The sequence below is a fragment of the Lissotriton helveticus genome, chromosome 7, assembly GCF_964261635.1.
Source record: "Lissotriton helveticus chromosome 7, aLisHel1.1, whole genome shotgun sequence".
Lineage (NCBI taxonomy): Eukaryota > Metazoa > Chordata > Amphibia > Caudata > Salamandridae > Lissotriton > Lissotriton helveticus.
The window spans coordinates 1,933,626,114-1,933,648,340 of NC_136068.1; positions in this window are offsets into that span (position 1 = coordinate 1,933,626,114).

Sequence of the window (22,227 nt, forward strand, 5' to 3'; positions counted from 1 at the left end):
GGAATTGATGTCTCCATCTTTGGGGCTCATTCAGTAAGAGGGGCTATGCATTTTAGCATAAACCAATTGTTGATGTAGCATCTAATATGGTCGCAAAACTTTAAACCAGCATAATCAGAAGCTTCAGTTTTCTGACATAGAATAAAAACATTTCTAGCTAACGGGTCAAGAGTTTTCAATTCTATTAAGGACACAGAGGCAAGGATTATCCCACCCTAAGAATTGATGTGTTGCTCTATTGACTGTTATCTTTGATATATGGGTTACCAGTTGTTATATTTACACGTTATGGTGCTTTGTTATGCATTCCCTCCCAATGCTGATGACGTCTTTCCTATATATGAGATATTATGGCTCCTGTGTTCTTTTCAGGAACTATCCGCTGTTTCGGTGGACAATAGGGGAGTTCCTTTTGTTTGAGGAATTGGTGGCGAGATGGTGCCGGAGGAAAGATGAAGTTCTAGTTCTTCGGGTTCGATGTTCATGGATTTATTTTGACTGGTTTGCAAAGAAAGAGGAAGGACTTTTGTGTTACGATGTTATATACCTGGATGGATGAATGATGATTGTTGGAGAGAAGGCAGGCTCGGTCTGTCCTCAGGATCGGTTTGTTGCTCGGAATGGTCCACCTCTTCATCTACCCAAGCCTTAATAGCCGTAATGGCACAGGTCAGTGGAAGGATCAAGTGGGGGAAGGAAAGGAAGGGAACAGCTGGGAGGGAGATCTGGAATGACAACCACAATCACAAATATTTTCTAGCCATGGTCACATAACACATACAGGGAATAACCATAAATGGGAAGCGCCACCGCCTGTAACAAAAAAGAATTACACCGGTAGAAGGAGATACTTCAATAAAGAGTGTGCCTTCTGTGCTATAACACCGCTTGTTGTGTTATAGCAGCATTGAGGAAAACATAGAAGAAAATATACATTGAGTATGCATCACTTTCTGCTGATAGATACAGACATTAAGGAAGACATGACAGAGAACTTAAAAAACAAAGGGTGAGGACTCCCTGTGATATGCAGTTGCTTTTGAGTAGCCACTTTATTACAGGAAACTGTCAGTACCAGGCTCCAGTCACAACTATAGAGACTGCCAGGCCAAACGAGCTACCTCTGGCAGCTTGCGAGGTACACTGGCAGCTTACCCACAACCTTCCGACAATGCCAGGCGAAAACCCAAGGGACACAGAACCTTCCTCCGCACGAGCAGGACGCTCACCAACGGAGGATGTTACCAACAACCGCACGACAATGCCATGCGAAAACCCAAGGGACACAGAACCTTCCTCCGCACGAGCAGGACACTCACCATAGGAGGACAGTGATCCCAAAACAAATAGAGAGTGATAGTTGGTGGAGAGCACCCTTACCAGACCTCTCCTGGAACTTCGAACTGCAGCAATAACGGCGTGGACGAAGATATTCCTACGCCTTGCCAAGTTCCACTTCCTCCTTATGGGCTGTCTCTCGCGATGTCGAGCGTGACACGCAAGGCCTCATGGGAGTTGTAGTTCCCAGGGTTAGAGGCACTGTGATATAAACGGGAGGATTTCCTTATGTTAACGTTACCAGAGCGCTTAATGATTGCGCACTTAACAGGCTATGCCTTCTGGGTTATATAGTTTAAAGTTTCATTGGCTGCTGTAATTGCTTCATTACAGAAAGGGAAGCATAATCCTCGCCTCCTTGTCCTTAATAGAACTGAAAATTCTCGACGCCTTCACTAGAAAAGTATGTATTCTATTACTGGGCCAGAGGCTTCAGATTATTGCTTATCTTACTTTACTGCAATTTTTTGAGCAGCCAATGAGAAAACGTTTAACACATTAATGACTACATTTCCCAAGAGGCCATGCTCTTCAACCCACCAATCACAGACCACCAGTCCGTATAAGGCCATGGCACCCTGGTGCGCCGTAATGAGGAGCCAGGGGTGCCGCGACCACAGTGGGGAAAAGTGAAGCAGCCTCCGCCAAAATACGTCCCACCTGCAAAAACCGGGGACATGGTTTGTCCCAAGGACGCACTGCCGCCATTGCCGCCATAGGTGCGTACGTATCGTACGTGTGTTTTACAGGCTTCGGAGGTAGTCTCTATTACTGGCATACGATTGCCATACGCAGCTCTGGCCGTTGGAGGGGAAGTTACTTGTGCCGTCTTCTGTGCCCGCCGTCCTCTGCAGCTTGCAGCCTGGAAAAATGGCTCTTTAATACGACGTAGGAAGACAGCAGTTCCGTCAGTCAAACGGCCTTCTTTTAACTTGCCTCCGTGCTGCACGCTGGCTTCAATGTTTTAATCCACTCATGCTTGGTACAGTCGCTACAAAACGTTTGGTTGGAACAGGTTGTTGAAAAATCTTTTTTTAAGATGTTGCTCACAACAGCGCACAGTGAAGTAATCTAAATGACTGTAACCTAATGCCAGTCCACTTTCCTCACTGTCAGTTTACTTATACAGCTAATCGGTCATAATGTCTGTTTTTACTTAAGTCTAATGAAACGGTTTTCTGTCGAGGTTTAACACAATGAATTGGTTTTGACTGCATGGAAATGTTTATGGTTTTAGTTAACTGAAATACATTTTACTTACTTACTGACAAACTCAGGCTTATAAACAACTGAGACTCCCCTCTGCTGTCTAAATTGATTTAGTTGTCAAATTATTTTGCACGTTATGAAATATTTTAGCTTTTGATCTCAGATATAAAATAGAGGAGTCTGCACTGTGCTTTCTACATCTAGCTTTCTTAACATTTTGAAAATGAATTTTCTTTAGCATTGTTTTCTAATTTTAGGGTGGCTTCTCCTTAGTCTCGTAGACCTATAGGTAGGCAGGTAAACACAAAGCTACCAGACTAAAGTTCTGAAACAATGTCCTTTCTCATGTAAAGCACTCTGATACCTCTGGGTCTAGTCAGAGCTATATAAAACTTATTTTGTTACAATATGATTATTATACCTTCATTGCATCCCAATTAATTTAAGGAAGAAAACAGGAAGCAATCTCGAGGTCGGGCTTACATCCTCCCCCACCTGCCCACCGGTAAAAAAATGGTGGGGAGCCACGGCCAACTGCCAATTAGGTCAAGGGAGCCACTGGTCAAAAACGTTTGGGAACCACTGGTATAAGGCATCCCTTTTACATAACATGAGCCTAAGTTTTATTTCATTTATTTATTTATTTGAAAAGTTTTATAAAGTGCGAACAAGAACCTTACCGGTATCAGTGCGCTGTACAGATGTGGCGAAAGCACAGATAAAACACAATTGTACACATGGTGCATTGTCAAACAGAGGGGGGAAAACAAACCAGGTCAGGAGTTGGGGAGTTCGCCCAATCCGTGCCTAATTGCCCTAGAGCCAGATACCAAAATTAACAGGCAAGAATACAGTAAGTCGAAACAACAGAGTAAAGTAAGAATCAGTTGCCCTAGAGAAAGGTACCAAAAATAAGATAAAGATAAATTGCATCAACACAAAGTTGTAAATAGGAATCAAACTTGTAGATGGGGAATGAGAACAAGTTGAATCTGTTAGTGTCCACTCAAGAATAACCGTTTGACATGTTTCTTGAAAAATGTTGCAGAAGGAGTGGATCTGTTCTCAGAAGGCAGAGCATTCCAAATTCTTGGGGCAAGTCCAGTGAAAGGACGATTGTAAGATCTTTTCTTTTTGAATATGGGAGGCTTCAAACGTAGGGTAGACATGATTCTTAAGTTCCAAGATGAGCCAGATAGTTCAAGCTTATTTGCCAAGTAAGCTGGGGTGTTGTAGTGTACGGCTTTATGCGTCAAGCAAGCTAACGTGAAGTGTATCCTAGCTTCAAAAGACAGCCAATTTAGTTGCAAAATGTCGGGGGAAATGTGGCCATGTTTTCTGGAGCCATTGATGAGCCTAGCTGATGCATTTAGAGTAGCTCTGAGAGGGGCCAAGCTAGCTTTGGGCAGACCATCAAGGGTCACTGTTAGAAATGGCAATTTCTGGTTAGCTAAGCCTTGCGCCAAAACCAGGCTGAAACCACCACTCTAGTCAAGGCAAGGGAGTTACACGCCAAGATAACCCCTGCTCACCCCCTTGGTAACGTGACACGAGCAGTAAGGCTGATCCCGGAGGCAATGTAGGTTAAGTATTTGCACACGCACCCACCAGCAACAACATCCCAGGCCCCCCACAAAAGGAACTCCACACAAGGTTATATATAACAATAGCCTTTGTATTATAAGAAACACATTAGATAATAAACACACACTTTACAATGTGCCACAGGCACGGGCAGTATTTACAGGGGATATATGTACAGGACAGGGCCACATGGACCACTGTCAGGAATAGCACTTTTAGAACTAGCACTTGGTAGAAATAGTACTTTGTAGGAATAACACTTAGCACATATAATAACTGTAGCCCCAAATAACAAATGTAGCACACAACCAGTAATGTAATGTAATGTAATGTAATGTAATGTAAATAATGTAATATGCTGTTTTGTAGCGCGCTCAATTACTACCGGAGTATCCTGGCGCGGAAGACCGCTGGGGAACCCGTCCTTGCTTTCCCTGTGAGATGGTCCCTTTCTGGGTATCTCCAAGGTGAAACCAGGCATCTCCGGCGTCTGTGGGGGGCCGTTGTAGAGATGAGGCAAGCTTAATGCCCAGAGTTGCCGAGTGTGATCCCTGGTTAGAGTAGGCACCGAGGCGAGAATTATCGAGTACGTTGACCCTGGTCCACGACCCTGCCGCGTCGGGAATTGAACCCTGGTCCCGGGCCGTTCTCTGCTTCTGGGTCTGCCGCCTCTAACCAGTGAGCCACACCACTCCACTAAGTAACCACTGGTAAAAGGTAAGTACCACCTGCGCAATCCTAACCGCCTTAGGAAAATATCACGCAGGGAATCATGAACTCATTAGCATCACCTATATTAGGAAAAACAACCTCCTAAGCATGAAACACATTCAGAGGTATAGGCAAGAAGCTTTACACATGATGCATAAAAACACATTCAGAGGTATAGGCAAGAAGCTTTTCACATGATGCATAAAAACACATTCAGAGGTATCACAATCGCGTCAAAAAGTACGAAGAACTGACCCCAGGCCAACCTGGCCTCTCAGGGGCTGAAACGCCCTGTGTCCAGAAAAGTCAGGGCAGGCGGCTCAGGCATCCAAAGGAGATGAGCAAGGGGGGCAAGCCTAAACAAAGCAGCTGCCCACTAAGTGCTGGGCAGCTGTAGCAGGGGGCCTGGCACCAGCGTGCCTCCTGGCTCTCATCTGGGCTTCTAAATCACAATGGTGCCCGGGAGCCTCGTGGGCTCTGAAGAAACAAATGGGGCCTCAGGAGCCTCGTGGCTCAAAAGAAAATGCTGCCCACGGTGGGGGGAGCGGCCCGCTGCCAACCGGGGCCGCTCTACCTCCCGAAATGCCCCCCAAATGTAGGGATTAACGTTGGAGCCTCTCGGTCTTGAAATACAGGCTGCCCCCGTCGTTGGGGTCCCCCCTCTGGGGACTCGGAAAACAAAGGAAATGCCCAGATGCTGCAGCCCTAAAGAAAGTACGGGCCCAACTGTGCATGGGAGCCTCTCTCAACAACTGTGGGCTCGTAGGAGCGGCCCACTGGCCAACGGGGGCGCTCTATCTCAGGACAGGAGCCGGCTTGGACCCAGCTCCACTGGCACCCTCGCGGAACCCCCACCAGCCCTCCTCCACTCACCGGGCGGTGTCGGGTGTCTCTCGTGTCGGAAACCTGCAGGGCTCTCCTCCTGGGCTGTGGGCTCTCCCTTCACTCGGGGAGCCTCGCTGCTCTCGCGGTTGGTGCTCTCGGCTTCAGGAGGCAGGCTCTCTCAACGCGGCACTTCCTGCCGCCGGGTCCTTCCGCTTCCGTCCGCGAGGTCCCGCCTACAACCAGGCAGGCCGCGGACCTTCTTCTCTTAATGGGGGCAATGCGGGGTAGGCACCCGCCTAAATGAAAAGGTCCCTGGCGGGGTGGGCACCCATCAGGGGTTAAGACAATGTATAAATACGCGGGGTAGGCTCCCGCTCGTGGGCTAAGACGGCAGATAAGCGGGGTAGGCACCTGCACCGTAAATCAGCAAGACAAAGGGAATCCCTATGTTGGGGAACCCCTCAACACGCTCGCAGCTCCGTGCTGTAGGGGAAAACAGCAGCGCTACTCTGGGGGAACATTCCCAGGGGCTGGCAGGCAAGGTTTAGGAACAAAATCCTTAGGAAGAAAAGGGGGGGCAAAGGCTGGGCCCAGGGGCCAGCTCACAGGGTCCTCCAGGCAGGGAGGCAGTCCCCAGTGGCGGTTCCTCCTGGTGCCCAGCAGCAGCAGCAGGCCCCCCTCAAAAGAAAAGGAAAGAACATTTTTATGGGGACACAGCCCCTTTTTATCCACACAAATCCTTTGTCTGTGTCTGCAGGGTGTGGGGAAAACCAGCCGCAGATGGTTTTGGAGCACTCTGTTATGCTCAGCCCCTCTCATCATTCACTAGTCAGGCTAGGGACATCAGTCGCACCACAGGGGGCGGAGCCAGCTTTGTGTGGGGAAAGCCCAGCCCTATTCAGGTCCCAAGTGCACCCCTCCTTCACATTAACATGCAGATCTCCCATTCACCACCGGTGCAGACCCATCCTGACTCCCGGAGCCAGGCACACCAGCCAGCTCCAGCCAATCACAAGCCAGACAGTCATTTCTCAGTTATTACACAGACATGCCAACTTCTAGAAGTGGCACTTCCACACTAGACACATGAACGCCGCACACATCATCGCGCAGCATTCACTCTCACGAGTTCGCACATACCAAACTCGAGCCTGCACTCCCCACGCATCAGGGACTAACATGGACACATACATTCCCCATGCATTCCTATGGGAGGGCAGGCCAATCTCACCACACGCACTCAGAGTGCGCACGCACTTTACACTGGGACACAGTGAAAGTGCGCAGAAGCCCAAAAATAACTAACACCAAGTCACCTTAACAAGCAAAAAGTGTAGGGGTGAACCTGCCAGAAGGGCCAAGTCCAACAGTCACCAAGCTATATTCCAGTCGAGAGATAACAAAGGATTGTACAGCAGGCCTGGTGTCTTCAGAAGGAAGGAAAGGCTTGATTTTCTTAAGGGTGTTGAGTTGAAAGTTGGCTCCCCTAGTAGTTGGACTGATGTGCGCTTGCATGTTGAAGTATTTATTCATGGTGATGCCTAAAGATTTAGCTGAGTCGACCACATGAGTGGTGCAATTAAGAGCAATGAGTTGTTTAAGCCAGTCAGGATGTGGTAATTTAGTAATAATTAGATTAAGCATTAGCAGAAGGCATCTTGTATTTAGAGACTATCTTGTCCGTTTACAGAATCCACTTTGTATTACGGTCGGCCATTTTGTTTGCCATGTGCTCTGTCCTACCTTCATGTTAACTGCTCTTGAAATCTGCCTAGAGACAAGATATATTTATCCTCCTCTCCTTTGCACATGCCCAGTCGAGCTTACAACTGTCGCTAACTTGTAACTGTCAAGATGTGTCTACCAGAATAGGCTAACAGATAGCCCATCCCACTTGTTGCTAGCACACTCTCTGTATGACCTTATATGTATCTGAAACCCACACTCTGTGCTTTGTACCGCCTTCATTTGAGCCCCTGTGTGGGTATAAAAGGACCCAGCTCCTTCCAGTCAGTGTGCTACCTCATACTTTACCGAAGGGTGTTGTGTGAATGTAGTTCCACCTCTTGAGGTTTAATAAACGTTGTCTTTTCTATTCCAGTTTCTGTGCCAACTTCTTACTATTGGTCTAAGGACTTTAAGCATAGAAGGGCAAATCACTTGCACTAGTAGGCCTGGCTGAGGCTTGCTACCACAAATGGTAGGTGCAGAGTGGTTGGGGCGAGTAATCAGAAGGAATTCCGTTTTGAGCGTATTTAACCAAAGATGGTTCTGGGCTAACCATTGTTGCATTTGTGAGAGAGCATCGTTTAGCATTTTTATGTCCTCTTGAGAGGAGATCTTACTCCTAAAGAGACAAGGGTCATTTCTACAATCCCCCACCCCTCTTGGGCACCCGCCTCCTCCCCCAAGGCTACACTAGCCATCTCCTGGGGCAGTGCACCTTGTAGTGGTAATTTTTTTGGGACACCTAGGGTCCCACTGGAAGTGACCCACCAAACCACAACCATAACAAGCCCTGGAGCCCTTCTGAATAGTCTTACCTGTAGGGACCCGTGGCTTCTTTTCAGTGGGAGGCTGGGAACCTTATGCCTTGGAATTACTTTGGGGACCTTTTTGGAACTCCTTCCGTTTACCCTTGTCCCCCCACTCTTCTTCTGGGGACCCATCCCACCTTTGGCGGAGTCTCCTGCACAACCTTTTAGGACCCTGGTAAGGACCCAGCAGCTCCACAGCGAGCTTCCTGGGGTCAGTCAGTGTTCTGTCAATCAAGTACTGGCGTGGCAATTATCTGACAAGTGCTCCCTTGCACCCAAATCATAGAGCCCCTGCAAATCGTTTTACACATCCATCCAGTGCTCTGCAAAAATAGGAGACATACTCCACCCAAGTGCTTGACTCCAGCTCCTTAAAAGCTCTGAACTTGTGCCTGTATAGCTCTGGAGTCAAATCATACCTCCCTATTAAGGCTTCCTTCATTGGGCATAAGACATCTGATCCTCAGTGGGTAATGCTAGCGACGTATTCCTCCCTTCAGTGACAAAGCGGCTCCACAATCCCGCTCCCCAGTCTCTCTCAGGGACTCTGTAGGACCTCATCCCTACCTCATAGGCCTTAAACCACTGACCAATGTCTTCCTCCTTCACAAAATCCTTAATAACCTTCTTGGGAATGAATACCCTCCCTTCTCCAGGTACTGATGGTGCGATGCCACCATTGGAATTGGATTCTATACTTTTTGCTTTAAGATCTAGTTCTCTCAAACCTTTTTCATGCTGTAAGAGCATCTTTTTCTCTTCCAGGGATAATTTCTTCCTCTAAAATGCCAACTCCTTATCCTCTTTCCCAGCCTGAGTTTTGTGAGCTCCAATTCATGCATCCTGTTTTTCTCTCTGTCCTCAAGCTCTTCTGCTGGAGACAGCCCCTTTGAAGATACATTGCTACCCCCTGGGAAGGTAACCTCCCCACAGGCAGACCCAATAGCCTATCCTGCTGTCCATCTGAATTCTCCACCTCTTCCAGAATTTGCTCGTCATGCTTGCTGGCATCCCTTGACTCCAACCAGGCTCTTGGCACCTTTTGGAATTCCTCCTTTCTGGAGAGGCCTCTTACAGAGATTCAACATTTTTTGCAGATAGGGTTCAATTGTGGCACAGTGTAGGTTTCACCCTATATTCTTCAAAGTCAATGTCCACAGATGCAAGTGATGCTGGCTTTGACAAGATAAAGATTGGCAGTTCTCAATTGCAAGAAACAAAAATAGTCCCAATTGTATATGGTGGCATGATGGTCTGCAATCTACTAGTAGTGTGCACCAATCACTGTATGTGAGACACAAATGCAAGTCTAGATTCTCACCGCTGACCACCAATGTTAGAAATGGGGGTCTCTAGTTGGCAAGGGTTTGCACTTTTGTCCAAGTAGGGACCCTTCTTCCTAGTCAGGGTAAGGGGCTACACTTCTAAAACAACCTCTGCTCACCCCCTTGGTAGCTTGGCACGAGCAGACAGGCTTATCTCAGAGGCAGTGTGTAAATCATTGGGGAACACATACAGTAATACAGTGAAAACACTACAAATGGACACCACACCGGTTTAAAAAAATAAGTAATCTTTATCTAAACCAAAACAAGAACAAAGCGACAAAACAAATCCAGAATACAGTACTAAAAATATGACTCTTAAAAGGTAGAAACAGTTCTGTTCTATGAAAATGTTGTATGTGACACTTTTGCACAAAGTTCCTTGGATGCGTTGAAAAATGCAAGCAAAAAGAGTCACAGGGAAGGTGATGCGTTGGTTTCTTACACTCAGGGAAGGTGATGCATCGGTTCCTTGCTCCGGGGCAGGTGCGCAGGGGAGGTGATGCGCCAGTTCCTTACCGGAGTGGAGGTGATGCGCTGGTTTTACTACATGAGGACGTGATGTGTCAGTTTCTTACTGCGTCCAACGATGCAACAGATTTGATGCTTGGTTGCGCTGCGTGACAATTCAGTATGATACGATGCGTGAAGACCCGGGATGCGCTGCGATTAAATCAGCCGCATCCCCCAATGCTTCAGTTCTTCCACAACAGGGCCGGCGTCAGAATCGGTGCGGTGATCTTGGACGTTGGTGCACAGGATTCGTCGCATGGCAGACACTTCATCTGCGAGCAGGCACACTGTCTATTCTTCAGTGTTGGCGATGCGTCTGAAAATTCTTCTTGCACCGCTGCGATGTGTCAGAAACAGGCGATGCGTTGATTTTCACAGTTCTTGCAGTTTCCAGTCCTAAAACAACCTCCAGAGGTCCAGACACTGGCAGGTGCCTCTCAGCAGGTCAGAACTCCCAGCAAACGAGTCCATGGGGGACTGGGAGTGAAGTCTTTGTGTTCCTAAGACTTCAGAACAGGAGGCAAGCTCTATTTACAGCCCTTGGAGATCTTCCTCAAGTAAGGGACACTGCACACAGCAAGGTTCTTCTCCCTCCTTTCCTTAGCAGAAAGTAGCCACTGCAGGCCAACCCCAGACAGCAAACAGCACTGGGGCAGTATTCCTCCTCCATTTCCCAAGCTCTTCACCCTGGCAAAGATTCCTCTTGATTCCCAGAAATGATCTAAAAGTATGAGATCTGGGCCCCTCTTTTTATAATACAAAATCCTTTGTTCTCTGGAGGCAGAGGGTGTCTTTGCCTGGCCAGAACCAGTTCTGTTCTCTTCGGTGCAGCTTCCTAGTAGGAGGTGGAGACAGCATTGTCCTTGGCAGGGCAGGACCATTCAGGTGTGAAAGAAATCTCCTCCCACTACTCTGAATACAGACCAGGTCTATTCAGCCCAGCCCTGACTCACCCTGGGAAGGCAGGACTCACCTTAACCCCCAGAGTGACTTTCTGAACAGAATGCACATCCCCAGCACCTGTCACTCCAAAGCCAGACAGTCAATACATAACCTAGCAGAGGCACACTGGATGGTTAGGCAAGAAAAATACCTACTTCCTAAAAGTGGTATTTTCAAACCCAGAATGTAAAAGTCACCGTCACTAAAAGATGCATCGTAACATTTTGAGTTCAGGCATATCAAACTTTCTTTTGCTACCTTGTTCCCATGGGCAGTAATACTCATAAGATGTTATGAGCAAACTCCCCATTCAACCCTATGGAACAGAAAGCCTTACAAGAGTGAAAATTAAATTGGCAGTATTTCACTATCAGGACATGCCACATACATCAAGGTATGTCCAACCTTTCACACACACTGCACCCTGTCCACATTGGTACCTTGGGCCTACCTTAGGGGTGATTTACATGTTAAAAAAGAGAAGGGTTGGGCCTGGCAAGTGGGTGCACTAGCTAGGTCGACCTGGTAGTACTAGACTGCACACAGGCAAGGCAATGGCAGGCCTGAGACCTTGTTGCGAGGTTGCTTGTGTAGGTGGCACAATCAGTGCTGTAAGCCTGCTAGCATTTGGTTTACAGGCCCTGGGCACACACAGTGCACTGTACTAGGAACTTAACAGTAAATTAAATAAACCAATCCACATAAACACCAATCCATAACAATGCTTGACAAAGGGAGCACCTGCACTTTGGCACTGAACAGCAGTGGCAAAGTGCCCAAAGCATCTAGACCAGCAAAACGAAGTCCAACTGTTAGACTTGTCAGCCCCAGGGTGGTCTTACCCCGCATCTTTTCCCTGTCGACCTCCATTTTTTTGCCACCATTTTTGTTGGACCTAGGAGTCTGGGTGCCTTACGGCTGCTGAACAGTGCTGAGGTGCAGGTGCTCTCTCCTAACAATATGGCTGCCAACGGCCCCTGCTACTGCGGAGTGGCCACTATCCTATCTGCGCGCTAGTAGTTGGGGACAGGCTGGGACATTGTGACACTGTAACCCTGAGGTCCTGCCCCTTGTCACTAGAGAAGCCACCACAGAGTCCCCAGAGCTTTCTGGAATTTCCAACCCCCCAGATTGGCACCAGAACTTGCCGCCTTTTGCAGGGTCACCTGACCTAGGGGTATAAAGGCAAGGGAGGGAAAACCTGACAGTTAGTTGGAGCACAACTGGACCGGGGAACCCTCCACAGGAGTATAGACTGCTGGGCCAGGGGGAAGCTACACTACTGAGGCCTGTTGTCCCCAAGATAGCTGAGTGAACCTGCCAGCCTGCTGACCTTGCCCAGCGTGAGGGGGAGCCCGGGGTGGCTACTCCAGTGTGCCTGCACAAGCCTGCCATCCTTCCGCCCCATGCCACAACCTTCTGCCACTAATGTCTGCTATCAACTGCCAGCCCTAAGGGAAGAAGCGCTGTGAATCTGATCCCTGGATCTCACTAACTAGTGCTGTCAACCCCGAGCGCTGAGGGACCTTCGAGCGCTGCTGCAGTTGAGAACCACAAGGTAAAGCGCTGTCCCCCCCAAGCGCTAGATTGCCAGCAATTGTCACCTTCAAACAAGCGCAGCTGGGCAAGAACTTGCCCCCTCCTACCAGCACTGTGCCCATTCAGCGCTGCCCTCAAGGAACTTGCCACTGCTGCTAGCGCTACTTCATGAGAGGCTGCCCATGTCTGCTAGCGCTGTGTTGGGGCGCTGCTGTGTGGCCCGGACCTGCTTGGGCCCCTATTACCAAGCACTGTACCTATCAAAGTGCTGTATGCCACCAAGTCACCGCCGTTGCCCTGGTACCTGAGGATCTGCCCTGTGTCAGCCGAAGCGGTGATGGCCCCGTTCACTGCCGTCACCCGGGGATCCATGGGCGGGCGCTGAGCCTTTGGGGGTGTGTGGATTGCCTGTGGAGTCTGACGCAGCCCCGCATGCCAGGAGAGGACGGGCCCCGGTGCCAGAATCACCACCGCCGCTCAAGCACTGAGCAGGGGAGCGGCCGTACGCCCAGGAATCCCGCTGCAGCCCCTGGAGTCAAGGGAGGGCCGCTGCGGTGTCTGCGAGGGCTGCACGAGGCCCGGGTAGCGCGAGGGGAGAATTGCCAGGCGACTGGGTTACCAGCCGCGTCATCGGCTGCGCCCCTGCAGAAGCTGCGCTCCTATTTGGTTTCCACACCAGTGCCCCCGAGAAGCTATACGCCCATTGGCTCCCGGCCCCCGAAGTCTACAGGGATCCGGAGTTTGCCAGGCCGGGAGGAGAGGGATCCGTGGAGGAGCGAGGAAGCCCCTGACGCCTTCCAGGCCAGGACTGAAGACCGTGGAGGCCTGGGGAGGGGAGGAGGCAGCCGGCAATGTCCCCGAGGTCGTCAGCGATCTTCCAGGTAACCGCCCTGCAAGAGAGGGTTGGGGGAGAGCTGTGCCCTCGCTAAAGTAGAGACCAAGACCCCTAGGTAGCGGGGATAGCCAGCCACACGTTACCATAGCGCTGGTAAGTTTCTGCGGGCCCACCTTCCCTGCAAGGGCACTGTGATCCCAAAGGACAGCTCTGGCCTCTGCTAGAGCTTGGCCCTGGAAGAACTGCCTATAAGGGGGAGCCTGACTGTGCCCGTAAGGAAGGAGAACTGATATCACAAATAGACCACAGGGGATACGTTGAATTGCTCCTTTACCAGCCCTGCTTAAGAAATATACCCCGTGATAACCCTTACATAGGGACTGTTACTTTTAGTGTGTACCTGGTTAGGAAATGTTACTGGTCGTGAATACGTGCCCACAAAGTGTTGCCTTATTGGAGATGTGCAGAGGGGATGTTACCTTTATTAATGTTTGTGTAGGAAATGTTGCCTATGTTGTCCCTGAATATGAGAATTGTAACCTGGATTGAATTTAGGCCTAAGAAATGTTGTACCATGTGCATAAGAGATGTGACCTCCAGGAAGTGTTATCTTTAAGGAACAAGTGCCTAAGAAGTGTTCCCTGCATTGAGCTAATGTTATGAGAACTGGTTATCCTACCCAAGGTGAGAACCTTGTGTTACCTACCTGAACTGAAAGATAATAAACCTACTTATTTTTTTTTTTTTTGTTATGAACTTGGTGGTATCTCTTTATTGCATGTGTTTTACTGAGTCAGTGTGAGCGTGTGCTGCACAACCACTTCACACAAAGCTTCCGGAGCACCTTCCCCGCCTCGCGCCAAGCTACCCCGTTGGAGTCGGTGGTCCCTGGGACCTTCCGAGTCTAACACCAACACACAGCAAAAACACAGAAGGCAAAGGCAAAAAAGCAGGGGAAACCCACGCCAATGATGCCAGGTCTAACACCCACCAAGAAATCCATAGTAAAAACAGAATCGAAGTGGCTCATATCAGAAAGTATTACCTTGAAAAGGTTGGCACGAGTGGTGGGCCTACTATCATCTTTGATTCATGTGATCTTCACAGGGCCTCTTCGTTACAGGGCCTTACAGCGGTTGAAAATCAAACATTTACAGAAAGGAAGCCAAGATTGACAGAGGAAGCCAAGATGGCGATGGAGAGGTGACTGGACCACATGGAGGCGTGAAACGGCCGGGTAAATTGCAAGTCCTTCCCGGAGGTTGTTATAGAACTGGATGTCAGCACTTGGGACTGGGGAGCCAGATGTGGGACTCTTCCATCAGAGGAAGATGGTCACAGGATGAGCTGAATCTCCACATAAACTGCAGAGTTACTAGAGAGATCCTTTGCCATCCATGGCCTGCAAAGTAGAATGCAGCATTTTGTTGAAGATAGACAATATATCAGCGGTGCAGAGCATCAATAAGTTGGGTAGAGCGAAATCCAAGGTATTAGCCGAGATCCCCAAGGACTTCTGGCACTTTTGCCTAAAACAGAAGATTTCGGTGTCAGCCATTCACCTGACAAGTAGCTCCAACACCATTGCGGATTGGAATTCATGATTCCTGAGAGATTTTGTCGAATAAAGACTGAATTCCAAGTATTCATTCTGTTGTGCCAGAGATGAGGAAGACTGTAGGAGAGTAGGATCTGCTTCCTATGGTTACCCCTACCTTTTGCTGTATTTCACTGATTTATGGACTTTAGTCTGGCTGGGGCCCTGCTAAACAGGACCACAGCCTAGCTGTTCTCTCTCTAAATTGATTGTATGTACATTAGGTACACTCCAGATTGGTTACTGGGTTACCCTTATGAGTCCCTAGTATATGGTACCTTAGGTACCAAGGGCATAGGTACCCCAGAGGACTACCAGGGGCTGAAGCATGTATTATGCCACCCTTGGGAAGCCTTCCAAAATGGCACCACAGGTCTGCACTTGCAGCCTGGGTAAGGTGGTGTAAGCACCCCTTACTAAGATATAGTATACCTATATCTACCTTTTAAAACAGACACATATAAACCTATAAGTCGTTCCTATGGCAGGCCTTGACAATCCTGAAGGCAGAGTGCTTGGTTTGTGTGAGAGGGTGCCCAAGCATGAGCTGAGCCCCTCTGCAGCTTTCGGAAACCCTTCCTTATAGCTGTTCTGTGATACAGCCATACCATATACTCTTAAGTGCATTATATCCTCGCGGTTAATGCTAACTTTGGAATGGCTGCGTCAAAACATGTCCTGTTTGGTGTCAAACACTTTGGAATACTATCCCCCTGCCAGGTCTGGCTGCGGGGGTAGCATTCCACCCTTCTAGAGGGAGAAGACATATACAAAATGGTCTAACCGGTAATAGTTCAAAAGAGCCCCAGTATCACAAAATGGATGCTGCTGACACAGACACGAGTCTGACCTCCTGCTACTGGATGAATCTCCGGCAGGGGAGGCCTGGACAATAGGTTTCCTGTCCAGGGAGGTGTATCCACCTCCCCAGACAGGCTTTAGTGTATTGGGGCAGGGTGGGTGAATTCAGTGAATGTTTTTTCAGACACTGCCTGGGGCACACAAGGTGTCCCTGTGCATACCCCAGTTCAAACCTGTGGCTGGGGCACTCAGCCCCAGCTCTGGCGCAAAACTGGACAAAGGGGAAGGGGTTTAACCACCCCCTCCCCAGGTCCTCCCATAGGTGGAACCTTAGAGTTAGTCCATTCCCTAAACTTGGTATAAGTATAGGAACCCAGTCCCTAGGACTTTAGATTACCCTGGACGAAATTCTGCAACATATATCTTGGACCTTCAACATTCTATTTTGACTAGAAGACTGAAGAAATCTCCCTTGGGGTCAAGGAGTGACTCCCCTGTTCAAACAGGCACCAAAGAAGAATCTTGCCGGTCTGCATTTTCAAGGCTACTGCCGGATCCCGAAGGATTTGCGACACAGGACACAGACTTCCAGACATCTCTGAGGCCAACACGAGATCACAGCAAAGCTGAGACCCGCAGCCATCACGAGAGACATGGGAACGGAACTCCTGGACACCGTACATATTTGCAAGTGCACCTACTTCCAGAGCTTTCCCGGAGTTGTGCATTGGGCTATTTGTAGTCCAAGCCCTGAACACCATTTGCACCGAAGATTGTGGGCCTACACTCTACGAGTGTTCTGATGGTCCGCTCTTAGAATTCCTGCTCGAGGCCCCTTTGTGATCCCTTGTCCATCGACTGGTGGGTCCCCACGATGGGAACTCTTGTTTCTTGGGCTTTCCTGGTTGCTCCAGACGTGCCCTGACTCCCCTCCAAAGGGTGAGTCCCTCAGACCATGCTGGTCTGCACCAAAGCTAATCTTTGCATTCTGCCTGGGTTGCTGTTGCCAAGGCTTGTTGGGTCTGATCTGGATAACGACACCGCGTCACTCGACATCTGACGTGGGACAGCTCGAATCCAGCTCCTGGTTGTCGTCGACGCCTCCTGGTCCTCGTGGCTGAAGAGTCAAGCTTCACCTCCTGCACCTGAAATTACCCGACATTGGCTGGCATCTTCTTATCGCCTTCCTGGTCACTGGCTAGTGACCCAGACTCTGTTCCCTCTGCTTTCAGGTTCTTCAGATCTTCGATCCTCCCTTGGATCTATCCGGACACTTTTCATCTGGTCGCCTGCAGCACTTATTTGAAGCTCTCCATAGGAAACGACGACGAAACCCGACAAGAAAAGACACCTATGCCTCGAAGGTTTGTGAGGCCCCAAGGGCAAAACGTATACTGTGCTAATTTACTGTGTGCTATTTAAGTTTACTGTTTGTACTTTTGCCTCTATCCTCATAAAGAGACTAGAGGGATGTGTTTAGAATAAGTACATATATATTTTATGTATACCTGGTGTGGTTCTCCTTTTATTTGATCATTCATGATATTATAGACTGGTAAAACAAGCTGCTTTACATTCCTTCAATACTTAGCCTGAAGGCTGCTCTCCACAGCTACCACTATGATAGCTTTCTATAAAGGTTGTCTTAAACCGACCATCAATAAGGGTCGTTTGGACTGGTGCAAGGTGCCCACTAGTATAGTGGACAGCATATGCCAGGCCAACTTCTCACAAAGACCACTCACAGATTAATTTGCGTCGAGACTGAATGCTAAGGTACCACACTTCTACAGTTAAAAGCCAGATCCACAGGCCACGAAAGTGAATGCTTTTCTTCAGGATTGGAGTAAGTATTTGAACTATGCATTTCCCCCATTTGTCATGATCCTTAGGGTGGCAACGCAAGTGAAGCATCAGCAGACGGAATTGATTATAGCGACTCCAATCTGGAGAGAGCAACCATGGTTCCCATTACATCTGGAATTAATTCAGGAGAACATTTTGCCTTTTATGGCTTGGCGCATATCAGGCGAAAATGGAAGGCGGCAGGAATTTCACGAGCAGCTTCATCTTTCAGGGAGCAGTCATGGGCAGCAGATACCCAAAAGAGATAAAAGTCTTCCTGGTGAGCTTGACACAGTTGGTGCGTGAAGAGAAACTTGGATCCCATGGGGGACGACATTGAGTTTTTAATCCATTTCTTATCATAACTAGCTGAGGTAGGTAGAGCATACTCTATTATTAGATACTTTCGTCAGCAGTTTCTGCAGGAGATTTAAAAAAAAAATCTTTTTATTAACAATCAGCAAAGAAAAATATAAACAACACAAAACAAAAGCATCAGGTGGAATTCAGCAGCGGACAAAGACACAGTCCAGTTTATACCATGTTATAAAAACAGTATAGAAGTATCAGGTCACAGGGATTCTAGCGCTTCCACTTCTACCTGCCATGCCGGGGGTGCACAAATCTCTCCTCGGTAACTATTCCAGGTCTCCCAAACCTTCCCCCATTTCTCGGGACAAACCCTGGCCACATAGGTGGAGAAGTGTGGCTCACTGGTTAGAGGAGGCAGACCTGGAAGCAGAGGTCAGCCTGGGACCAGGGTTCAATTCCCGGCTCGGCGGGGTCTTGAGTCCCAAAATGTCCATGGACTCGACAATTCTCGCTCTGGTGCCTACTCGATTCACGGGTTCACACTCTTCGACTCTGGGCAATAGCTTGCTTAATCTCCACAACGGCCCCTCGCGGCGGGATGCCTGGCTTTCACCTTGCGGATACCCTGCCGGGGTTATCTCACAGGGGAATACCAGGACGGGTTCCTTAAGCAAGCGCTTAGAAACCGCTCGGTGATTTGCGCTATATAAATTCCTGTACATTTACATACACCGACCTCTCCCGAAATATACCCCAATCCAAGTCCTCCATCCACTTGGAAACCCGGGACGGCTTGCTGGCTCCCCACAACTGAGCGATATTTCGTTTCACTACCATACACGCCAGTGTTACCCATTGTTTACCATATGTATTCAAGTCCGTGGGTTTCCACACATTCAGTATAAATCTCCGGGCCTCCGGCCGTATCTCCACCCCAAAGCGCCTTGCATCTCGTCGTGAATCTTTGTCCAATACTCCTGCATTTCCGCGCAATGCCAGAGAATATGCATAAAGGTGCCGAGCTCTCCAGACCCCCTTCGGCACTCACCACTCTCGATGAGACCCATTCGTACCAGGCAAGGACCTGTGACATATGACCTATGCAATATCTTTAATTGTACCAAATGAAGTCGCATCTGGATCGCAACCACTCTCTGAGAGGAGATCGCCTCCGTCCATTCCTCATCATCTAGCTCCACCCCGTCTGCACTCCACTGTGTTCTAATACGTCCCAGCGGGTCCTCCATTTTATTAATGAGCTTTTTACATATTAAATAAATTGTCTTCTCAGGGAGGTACCAGTGTGTATGTAGCCGCTGGGATTACTAATGAGTGGGTTTTTAAGTTTGATAGCTCGCTAACATGCGTCAATACTCTCCGTAACGAGAGATGAACGCGACCAGGTTGTGGTTTTTCTGATACTGGCATGCGATTGTGGCGCTATGTGTGGCGCAGGCTGATACTGGTTTGTCTAGGAATACATATAGGTGTAGCTTACATCTATTTTGTTTGTCATTTTCATTGTAGTGCGGTGCATCCACTACCTGAGCTCGTGCCAGGTGAGGTGGGGTTTTTCCTTCCCATCGAGTGGGTGAGTGAATTCAAATGTGCATATTTACGAATTGGTGATTTGTGACTGATTTAGACGGTCTAGTTGTCGGTCAACAACTACATATGACTGGCACAACATTATATAGTATGCATAATACTGCATGTTATAGTTGACAATTTAATGCTTTACATTGTACCCATTTATATTTATATTTTTCTTATATATACACTTTTCTTCTTATATCCAGGATGAGAAGATGATTGTACAGTAACATACACTATCCAGGTGATATGGTTTATTTTTGATCTTCATTTAGCAGTAGCACTAATGGTCCTGAGGAAGCAGCAGGAGATCTCGAGACTCCATTCGACTGCAGAAACATGTCGACCTTACATCTTTAATAAGTGGTTATTTGTTATGCCACTAATTTGCACTGTTTTTATTGATTTAGGAGTGTGAGGGTGTATATTAAAATTGTTGTCCCTGATCACGACCTAATTTTAGAACCTTTTTCTTCTTCTTTTTCACAACACACTTTTTTCTATGCACTGCTATTCAGTTCTCCACTAGACACACCATTTTCTCACATCTACATATTTGCTGTGGTTTTTCCTGGTGCATGGTTTGTCATCAGCCAGTACAGGTTTTTTCACCTCTAACAGCAATAGCTATATGCGTCTAAGAGATCCCAGATGATGAAGGGCGGTCTCGATGGTGGACTGATGGAAACTCGTTTTTGTTAAACTCTTCCCTATTAGATTGTATATTTGGGTACTTTGTTTGTGTAGACTCACTGTTAACATAGGTTGGTGTCATTTCTGTTCAGGGGATTTAACAGGAAGGGTCTTTAAATATACCCCTGGGACCTTTTCTTGTGTTTAGTAGTTTTTGTGCAGCTTTGGTTGCAGGTCCTGTATTATTGCACCGCTGTGGAAAAATACAACTGGGGGGCACTACCAACCAGAATATAAGATCCTTAAGTATTTGCCCGGCGGTGTCGCCTCTTGAACCCACAAAAAAAGTTAAACTGTTGAAGAGGCAGGCGCTGGAGACTGGAAGGCAGGAAACAAGGTTTTTATTTTCTCCGGAGGAGAACACAACGAAACGGACAGAAGGTATCGTTCTGAGGTGCTCTAACGGCATCCCTGAGGCCTGGCCTCTTATACACAAGTTTATCTCTTTATTACATGTAACACATTCTCGTTGATACTTTGATGTACGGAAAGACATCCTCAGAATCCCCCCTTTCCCAGCCCGTTCCCACGCAAGGTTACAGTGGAAGTCCCCGCCCCGTTCACAACAGGTGATGATCATCGCGCAGCTGGGTATTCCGCCGATCCACGGAGTGTGTGGGTTTCGATCGGATCTTGTGGGATGGGGGGGGCTTTGATCATCTCGGGGGTCCTTTGAGGAGGGAAGCTTTCTATTGTACGGGGAGGGGTAAGGGATTGGTATCGGCAGAGCTGGGTGTCGGCCTGGGAACCGGGAAGACAAACGGGCACACGGGGAAATGGGGTTTGCATCAAAGGGCCGGGGATCATAAATGGGAAGAAGGGAGGTGTCGCGCTGGGAACAGGACAAGGGTCTGGGGCAGAGCAGCGCTGAAGAGGGGTTTTATGATTCGCGGCAGGTGCAGGCAGGGGGTTGTCAGTATGCGGGGGATGCCGGCGAAGTTAGGAATGGGAGAGAGGCGCGCTGGCTCTCGGCGGGAGCAGGGAAGCCATGGTGTTCAAAATGGCGGCTGTTTTACGCGCACAAAAAGGTTAAGGAGAGCAAGAGGGCGCCGATAATGTTGACGGTTTCAGCCTAACTTTTAACAGTCCTCCCTTTTCAACATATCTAGCCAACTTGCTTACTCAATGTCAATTTTCATCAAATTCCTAACTTCGGTATCATACAATGCTCTCATATGTTCGCTTCCAATGTCCACAGTTTTGGGAAAAATACAACTCGCACATAAGGAACACATAGGTGGCAAACATTGAATTCCTAAGCATAGGCCACATATTACAACTACGGGAATCAGGATAATGGTGAGCAGTCTCCAGCCCCAGCTTTTGACGGTGTCCCAGAACCAACCACCAAGCGACCATTCTTCTTGCTCTTGGTGAACTTCCGAAGAGAGTCTGTGAAGATGTTCGATGGCTTTGTACACTGAGGGTGAGTTGTCCGGTATGTATGTACAACAGCTGGCCCCAATAATGCGACATGCTCCTCCACGGTCCGCCAGAACCACATCTAGAACGAGGCGGTTCTGCAGAGCCACCAAACGGACCGCTTGGAGTTCGGCAGTGTTGTTGGCAAAGATGCCCGCTGTGATGTTCATGGTTGTCTCGACTGCCTGAGTCAAATGTCGGATGGCACGGCTGTTTGCCATCGGGCCCCAGAGGGGGACGAGTCCTTTCATAGCATCGAGGAACTGTGCCCCTGTTGAGTCGGCTTGCTCAACGTCTTTGGCTCGTCTTTGTCTGTGGTGATTCGCTGGGGCCACATAAGTTGGAGGAAGGACGAAGGAGATGTAGCAAGTGCCCCCCCAGCCTTTGGGGAGCCAGGTGTAGGCCTTCGTGCCACAGATGAAATACATGTTTGGGGATGACACAAAGGAAGGTGGATCCGTGGAGTCCAAAGTTCTGGTAAAGCGGCAAGCGCTGCGACCCACCAGCTGTGTCCCAAGTCCTTCTACACACATGTGGCCTGTGACGTTGATGACCGTCAGGGCCACAGTCAGAGTGGCAGCCGTTCGTTTCCGCAGATAGGAGAAG